The 9,663-nt window shown below is 36.6% G+C and overlaps 1 pseudogene; it reads left to right on the forward strand.

The window, feature by feature from the left end:
• Nucleotides 1-602: 602 nt before the first annotated feature.
• LOC108532953 (40S ribosomal protein SA-like) overlaps nt 603-9,663 on the forward strand; it is an 11,198-nt pseudogene continuing 2,137 nt past the window's right edge.

A 9,663-nucleotide genomic window follows, 5' to 3' on the forward strand; every position in this document is an offset into this window, starting at 1 on the left:
TATCCTTGTCATTCTCATTTAACCAACTGCCAGTCATATTTGGTGAACTATATCAGATATAGAACTGTTTCATCAGCATCTACCAGCATTCTGATTTTAAGACCCTCCTACTTTGTGAGGCACAATTATAGGAACCAACATTACTTATTTCCTTTGACTTGCCTGAAGCAGGAATGCTGGTAAATTCATATGCCAGTGTCTCAGTATTCTACTGAGGAGATGTCCTCTCTACCTCTATGCCTACACAAATAAAGGAGAAAGAGAAAGAAAAATCCACTTGAGATGTTGTATTCTAAGAGTGTGAGTATCTCTGATGTTTGGTGCCTGTGACTTTTCAGGAATTGGAGTTAACATCCCTGGAGACTATTTTTTTGCCATCAAACAAACATTTGGTAATAAATTGAATCAGATTTCTCTCCCTCCACCCTCCCCACACTGCCTCACCTTGCCTCAATGTCTGGGTAAACTCTTAAGTTTCTCAGAAAAGCTCTGAAATCCAGGCGCAATCAATCACCCTCACATGATAGAAAACAGTAAATAATAACCACTATTAGAGTGAGCAATGGACTCTTCATCTCATTCTGCTTTTCACTATTGACAACATGGCTTTGGGACCTCGAGGAGATTATAGAGGGGAAATTTTGCCCAACTGTTGCTATGACATATGCCCAGAAAATTCTAAAGCACGTTTGGTGCTTGCCCAGGGCCTATTGGCTCAATTACCAACCTTCAGATTCCATTCTCTGGGCTGTGGAAATCTAGGACCTCTCACCCTACAAAGCCTCTTCACTGACTGAGCTGCACCAGGTGGCTCATTGACTCATATATCTTATGGCTGCATTTGAGACTCTGGGCTGAGAAATGATTAAAGCTTTGTCTCCAAAATGCTGAAGGTTTCCAGATGAATTGGCTTCTATAAGAGTTCTGATTAAATGGTATATAAAATAATGGAGAACTTGTTTGCTTATTTTAACTTTGAAAAAAAAAGTTGGAGAAACTAGACTCTTCACTTCTACGCAATATATTTTCCAGTTCTAAGATATTTCGATTCCTGCTTCTTTACCATGCAACAGCAGTAGTAACACAGGGACATTAATGGGTAATACCTGTATGGAGATAAAGATGTGCCAGAAATTATTCTAAGCATTTTAAATGTATTAGTTCATATAATCCTCACAATAGTCCTATGGGACGTGCATAATATTATTATTCCATCATTATTATTCTGATTTTGAGATTAGACATTGAGAGATTAAGCAATTTACCTGTGTTCTAATCCAGGTACTCTGGCTTCAGAGTTAGTGTGCTGAACAACAGTAAGTATGAAATAGTAAGGATTACCTTGCATAGATATTTAGAGTTTACAACAAGTGTTCACATATACGATCTCATGTTATTACCACAAGAATCTACTAGAGTAGACAAAGAATATCTATGACTCCTTCATCACTGGGAGGCTGTAATATTATAATAGCTAAGAGCATGAACTTTGAATTTAGAAAAATATAGGCTTGAATTTTTGCTCTGAATTTCTGAGTCTCTATTTCTTCACCAGTAAAATGGGGGTTATAATGCCATTTTATAAAATGTTTGTGAGGAGTAAATGAAATAATGTAAACAAAGCACTTGATGCTACACACAATCAATGTTAACAGCTAGCCTTTCTCCCTTCTTTCCTTCTTTCTTTTCTTTCTTTTATACTTCCTTACCTCTCTGAATAAATACTGGGCCTTGTATCTGTACTAAATTATATATACACAAAATTATACATATATTTTTATATATGATATATGGATACTCCTATATTAAACCTATTTTATATAAAATATAAAACATAATATAATTTACTCTCTTAACCCTCTTTCAGGCATTGGTGAGAATAAAGTTAGAGATTGATTTGAAAGAATAAGTAGTATAGTTCAAATAAGTAGTACATTTATTGTGTACCTCTTATGAGCAGTTGTCATACTAGGAAGGGAATGTGGGTATAAAAATAATTAGATGTGATTCCTACCCTCAAGTAGCACATACTCCTTGATGAATGGAAGCAAGAAAACTTATTGAGGGCTCACTCTGTGTCAAGTACTGTATATTCCATGTACAATCCCATTATGATCTCATTTGGCTGCTGAGGAAACTGAGGCTTAGAGAAAGAGGTAGAGTGATTTTCTCTAGATCATCGTTATCTGATAATATTTTCTGGATAATGTAAATATTCTATTTGTGCTGTCCAATATGGACACTACACTCTTTATTACTTGAAATGTGGCCAGTGCAACTCGGAAACTGAATATTTAATTTTATGTAATCTTAATTCATTTACATTTAAATAGCCGCCTGTAGCTGGTTGTTGCCATATTGGAGAGTGCAGCTGTAGAAGATGAAATAGCTGGAAGCAGTAGACTCTGTGGCATCTGAGCTCTGGTCTTCTTGACTGTAAAGCTAGGATTTTTTTTTCCATTATGTGAGTAAGCATAGCTCAAGGCTTCCAAATTTTTTCATCAAGTGTTAGGGGAAAACCCTTTGCCAGCAGAAGACAGGCAGTCCTGATGGCAGGGTAGTGTGGAGAACATCCGTCCACACATGGCACACACATTTCCTCCTTGCTCAGAACGAGGACCGGGACTGTGAGCACTCATCCTTTTATACTACAGCCCTAAAAACTAGGAAGCTTTTGCATGCGTGGATTTCCCTTTGTTGCAATAGCAATCTTTGAAAGTTTTCTAGTGTTATTGACACAATAAGAAGACCAACTAAGGTCCTAAGTAGGGAGGACTTCTGAAATCCCTTAGTGGGAAAATAGGAAAAAGGTTGCTTGTTGTTAGGGTGAGGCATTTTAACACTATAGGCCAAAGGCTTTTAGATTTTCTTATTGCCATCTTCAGGGTTTCAAAAGCCATATCATCAACAATACGTTTGCTGCCAACCTGAATATAAAGATGTGATGACTCAATTCTTCCTATGACCTAGGCTGACAAAAAGACTTCAGAATTCTAAATAAATACAGTTGGCCCTTGAACAACATGGGTTTGAACTGCATGGAGCCACTTATACCAGACTTTTTTTCAACCAAACATGGGTGGAAAGTATTCATGGCATGTATACATGGGTGCCACAGGGCCAGCTACTGGACTTGAGTATGTGCGGATTTGGGTATACGTGGGAAGTTCTACTACCACAGGTCCTTGTTACAACAGGGATGGCTGTAGTAGCATTTGTTTTTTGGTCTTTACTATTGTTGTCATTATTATTATTAATAAGGCATTTAGTTTGTATAGGAAACACCGGGCAGGGCAGGTGTTAGGTACATTACCATACATGCAGAGAATTTGTGTGTGTAAGGCAGTAAATAGCCTTATAATTTCTGGAAAAATGATTTATTCACTAGTTTATTCATTCAGCCAATACTGGTAATTAACAAAATTCAGAAACAATCAAAAAAAATACTGACAGATAGGTGCCAGAAAGAAAATGCTCAGGAAGCTGCAGTAGTAGAGAAAGAACTACTTTGAACAAGACAGTTAGGAACTTTCTGAAGAGGTGACCTAAAACTCACACATGAATGCTGAAGGGCAAGCCGTGAAAGTGACTGGGAAGAGCATTCTGAGCAGAGGAAGTTTTAAAAAAGGTTCTGACGCACACTAGATCTTGAAACATTCAGGGGTAATTATCAAATTTCTGATGCTTATCAGATGTTTAAGAGAGGATGTCAAGTAGGCAATTGGATATGCAGATACAGAGCTCAGGGGAGAGGACTTGTTGGATAAATAAATTTGGGAGTCATCAATCATAGATGGTATTAAAATAATGGGGCTGGATGAGATCACTTATAAGCTATGTAGGTAGAAAAGAAACAAAGGACTAAGACTGAACCTGAGGAACTACAACATTTAGAGATTAAGCAAAAAAGTAAGGCAATACACAGGAAAATTAAAAGCAGAAGCTCAGAAAATAAGAGGAAAATCAGGACTGGTGTCATGGAAGCCCTACAGAAAATAATCTTTTGAGGAAGAGGTGGCCAAAGAGGTCAAACCCTACTGGGTGTAACATGCAGCAGAGGGCCCACTGGATTTGGCAGGAGAGAAGACCACTGACAAACTTGTTAAGGGAAGTTGCATCAAGGTAGTAGAGATGGAGGCCGAATAGTGTATTGAAGAGTGAAAGGGGAAATATCCTCTTGTATATTTCACTTTTTTCTTTGTGAATTTTTGCTGTAAAGAAAATAGAACATGACAGTAGCTGGAAGGGGATGTGGAATCAAAAGTTTTTAAGGTGAACAATATTTGAGAATACATTGATGGAAAGGGTTCAACAGAGTGGAAGAGACGGGCAATGCAGAATAGAAAGAGGGTAATCAAAGAACTAGCATAATGAAAAATGAGAATGAAACTGAGCATAGCGGAGCAGCTGGTCCTTGGAAGGAAGAGAGTTTGTAACTGTAGGGAGGGAGGAGAAGAAACATCCAGAGGTAGAAATTGTTATAGATTAACAGTGGGGAAATGAGGAGCTATCCTTAGGTAGCTTCATTTTCTCACTGAAGTCAGGCATGGCAGCAGATGAATGTTAGGACTGTGGAAGGAGGCAGAGTGCTTGAGAAGAGCAAGAATATAAAATGGGTGTCTTGAAAATGTAGAAAGTAAACCACCTAAGTAATTGGTCGTAATGTTCATCAGTGTTGAGTACCCAATTGGGACTCAAGACTTGTGATTACAGTGTTAAAGTGAAGTAGACTCTTAATTGTGTAATTTTCCTCCAGGAGTGGGCACCGAGGAGACAGTTAGATTCAACCAGAGTTGGAACTTTGTCATGTGAAAGAGGGGCAAAAGGGTTGAGACTTTTGTAAAGGAATTCTTAAAATGATAGGCCCAGGAAAACTTGATGAGGTGGGTCAGTGGCTTAGAAACCAAGAATTATTGCGTGAAGTTGCTAGAGAAAGTAAGCAGGAAGGGTTGGAGGTGAGGATCACAAAGTGAGATGCTTGAGAATGAAATTTAGGAGGTGGTGCATTTACTGGGGATGCCAAGGCTCAGACTGTGACCATGGGAATGAGAAAGAAGGTCATTGGAGGAGAAGTGGTCAAGCAACTGACAAACTGAGGTGTTCACTGGGCCAGCAAGATGACTGATGCAGAAATAATGATGCCAGATTTTAGAGTAGAAAGTTTGAATTATTTAGGATTTGGTATGAAATTCATGCTTTTTCTTTGCTCTATGAGATGCAGCAGTGTGGTAGAGTCAGGGCTCCAAGTTTTGAATTCTATCTATCACTAAAAGTGTAGAACTCTGGGCAATGTTCTCCTTTCCTTTATCCTCAACTCTCTCTCTTCCTTCCCTTACTGTCTTTCTTTTTGAGACTCTCCTAGATTTCAAGCATGATGCAAGGTGATAGGGATGTAATAGTGAGAAAGGAGACATAGCATCTGCTTCATAAGGCTTATACTAGAGATAGAGGCAATCGAATAATTAGACAAATGTATACTTATGAAATGTGACAAATGCTGTAAAATAAAGTATTAGTGTCTATTAGATTTTGTAACAAATAATCTGCCTTCATTAAGGGGAAGAGAGAGTCAGGGAAGCTTTCCCTGGGGAAGGGATGTTTGAGATGAGATCTTGAAGGATGAACAGGAGTTAACTTGGACTGTGGTGTAGGGGCTAGGAGAGATGGGGCTTATGTTATAGGCAGAAGGACCTGTATATGCAAAATCGCTGGGGTTAGAGGGATCTTGTCCTTTGGAAAAACGGACATATAAGATTAGTGTGTCCGGAACTTAGAGGGCAAAGGCATGAGATGGGATTGAAAAGCTGAGTGGAGGCCAGGTTTTGCAGCATGATTTAGGTTACATAAGGATTTTGGTCTTTAACTCAAAAGTGACATGAAGAATTTGAAAAGGTTTGTGTAAAGAAGTTGCAGAGTGCTACTTGTATTTTTTAAGAGATCATTTGCTACTGTGTAAAGAAAATTGAAGGATGGTAGAGGTGAACTTGGAAATTATCTGTAGTCAATGGTAGTATGTCCGGGTAAGAGACTAATTAGCCTCAGGGTAAAAAATACTGGGTGGAAAGAAGTGAACGGACTTGAGGAATAATTAGAAAAATAGGACTACAAGATGGTATAATGAGCAGATTGCATGGAAAGGAAGGAATCAAGAATTATGTTAATTTTAGGTTTATGGTATCTCACCAAGCTTTGTCTTCATCTCCATAATAGAAATTATGTATGTGAAAGTGCATTATAGCATGCTATATTTATTATCTGTGAGAATATTTAGGAGTGAAATATATACTAATAAGCTAATCATCAGATGGCCTATTTCTCAAAGTAGATGGTAAGATCCTTGAGGACAGAGACTAACTATACATTATTTTATGTCTCTAGTTCATATAATATTGTATCCATCACAGGGTAATTAGTTTTGCCCTCTGTGTTGGTCCTTGATATTTTTGCCCTGAGATTCAGCCTTATACTTCCCTACTTGCTTTTATGTTGTAGTGGGCTGGTTCCTGAAGTCCCTTCCTTAGGCTCCTATATCAGCCAGCTAGCTTCTGTCTGGATTTGCCTGTTGCAATGTACTGGTGAGAGATTTCAATAGGAAGAAGGGAGAAGCCACGGTTCTTCTTCTCTCTGTGTCTCGGGTAGTATCTGAGGCCTTTGACTCATGGTGATTCTAAGTTCAGCCAGGTGACCTGGATGCTTAGGTACTTGTCTTTGTTTTTAAGCCTAGGGGTGGTAGTAACTCCCTGCTGCAGCTAATCTCTAGGGTGCCTCATGGTCTCTTGTGCAGCCTCTCACTCTTTCATCACCTGTGTAACCAATTTCTCATATGAAAATTTTCTATTTTAGACATTTGGAATAATTTTTGTTACCTCCTGTGAGGCTAGATCTTGACGTATACACATATAGGCCAACTTTGATTAATTGCCAAATAGTATTCTTTTCCACAATGCAGTATTTATGTACAAATAACCTTTGGAACTTTAAAACAATAAAAAACAAGATACTGTCAACATAAACAAATATCAAAATTATAAACAAACTTAGAAGGGTATTCCTTGTAATTTAGCAATAACAACATTAACTATAAGTTTTTTCAACTTATTTTTTCAGCTGACTGAGCTTCAGAGCTGAGACAAATGTTTCACTTAGTGTTCTTTAAATAGTATTTAGCTAGTTCTAATTTGAAGAAAAAACATTCATCAGTAGAGACAGAGAGAGAAAAAATAAAATAAACAAGTAACATACTTTGGAAAAAATTGTCATTATGTCATAGTATTACATGCTATCTTGGCAAATTTATGGATAGTTTTAATTTTTTGTTTCACTTGGTAATGGTTTTATATAAAACAGTGATATCGTGGGCAAGGATTCTCTTATGTTGCTTGAAAATTTACTTGGAGTCTCCTCTGTGTTCCTTACAATAGAATGTTTTTTCAAGATAGCATTATTAATTGATTTACTGATACACTTACTGGCTTATTAAAAATTTATGGAATGACTACTATATTTTCTTTAAAAAACGAAGTATTTCCATACAGAAAAATTCTTTGATGGACCTTCCTTGAACATTATTGAGGTTATCAATCTATTTTTGAAATAATTTATTCAGGTAAAATTCACATAACAAAATTGCCCATTTTGCAGTGAACAACTCAGGGCAGTTAGTACATCCATAATATTGTGTAATTATCACCTATGTATGGTTTCAAAACATTTCCATCATTATCAAGTAGAACTCTTTAGCTATTAGTTTCTTCCCATTCCCTCTCCCTCCAGGCCCTGACAACCACCAATCTTCATTCTTTATGGATTTACCTGTTCTGGATATCTCATAAAAATAAAATCACATGAGTTGAGACCTTTTATATCTGGTTTATTTCATGGCTGAATAATAATCCACTTGCATGTACAGTAGTCCTTTGGTATCCATGGGAGATTGGTTCCAGGATTGGTTCCAGGTGGTATTCACATGTAACTTATGCACATCCTCTCGTATACTTTAAATTATCCATAGATCACTTATAATATTTACTGCAATGAAAATACTGTATAAATAATTGTTATACTATATCTTTTAGGAAATAATGACAAGAAAAAAGCATGTGCATGTTCAGTATAGACACAATGTTTTGAATATTTTGATTCATAGTTGCTTGAATCCATGGATGCAAAACCCAGGATATGGAGGGCTAACTGAATATAATACAAATCTGTTTATCCTTTCACCTGTTGATGGACATTTGAAACGTTTCTATCTCTTGGCTATTGGGAATAGTGCTGCTATGAACAATTATGTGCACATGTACTTGGTTGTATACCTGTTTTATTTCTTGTGAGTATAACCCTAAAAGTGGAATTGTGAGGTCATATGACAATTTTGTGTTTAACTTCTTGAAGAATTGCCAATTTATTTTCCACGGTGGCTGAACTTTTTTACATTCCTAACAGCAATGTACAAGAGTTCCAATTTATCTGTGTCCTGGCCAATACTTGTTCTTTTCTGCTTTAAATATTATTATAGTCGTCCTAGTGGGTGTGAGGTAGTACTTCATTGTAGTTTTGATTAGCTTTTCCCAAATGACTAGCAATGTTGAGCATTTTTTCATGTGCTTGTTGGCCATTTGTTTATCTTCACTGTTAAGGTGTCTGTTTAAGTCCTTTGCCCCACTTTTAAATTGGGTTGCTTGTCTTTTTGTTGTAGAGATGTGGGAGTTTGTTAGATATTCTAGATACTAGGCCTTTGTCAGATATATAATTTGCAAATATTTTCTCTTATTCTGTAGGTTTTCTTTTCACTTTCTTTTTAATGTCCCTTGAAACACAAAAGTTTTAAATTTTGGTGAAGTCTAATCTATTGGCCTTTTCTTTTGCTGCTAATGCTTTTGATGTCACATCCAAGAATCCACTGCCAAATTCCCTTGGCAGTGATGAAGACTGATCTGTTTTTATTTCATTAATTTTTTTAAAATAAATTTTGTCATATATATTTAAGGCATGAAACATGATTGTGTTATGGAATAGACAGAGATAGTAATAAGGTTACTATACAGAAGCATATTGACATATCCATCATCTCGCAGTTACTCTCTTTTTTTGCATGTGGCAGTAGCAGTTAAAATTTACTCATTTGGCATGAATTGCAAATACAGTACAAGTTTATTATTGATAGTCCTCATGTTATACATTATGTTTCTAGACCTGCTTATTCTACGTATCTGCTACTTTGTATCCTCTGACCTACATCTCCACATTTCCTTCCCATTTCTCCCCTCCCCTGCTGTTTGTAACCAATATTTTGATCTCTGTATATGGATATTTAATTTTTTTTTTTAGATTCCATATATAAGTGAAATCATGCAATATTTTTCTCTTTGTGTCTAGTTTATTTTACTTAGTACAATGTCCTCCAATCTCATCCATGTTGTAGAACAAGGCAAGAGCTTATTATTTTTTAGGGCTTAATAATATTCATATATGCATATATGTGCCACTATTTCTTTTTATTATTATTATTATACTTGAAGTTCTAGGGTACATGTGCATAACGTACAGGTTTGTTACATATGTATACTTGTGCCATATTGGTGCCCTGCAAACATCAACTCGTCAGCACCCATCAATTCGTCACTTATATCAGGTATAACCTCCAATGCAATCCCTCCTCCC

The sequence above is a fragment of the Rhinopithecus bieti genome, unplaced genomic scaffold (genome assembly GCF_001698545.2).
Source record: "Rhinopithecus bieti isolate Rb0 unplaced genomic scaffold, ASM169854v2 scaffold_6380, whole genome shotgun sequence".
Lineage (NCBI taxonomy): Eukaryota > Metazoa > Chordata > Mammalia > Primates > Cercopithecidae > Rhinopithecus > Rhinopithecus bieti.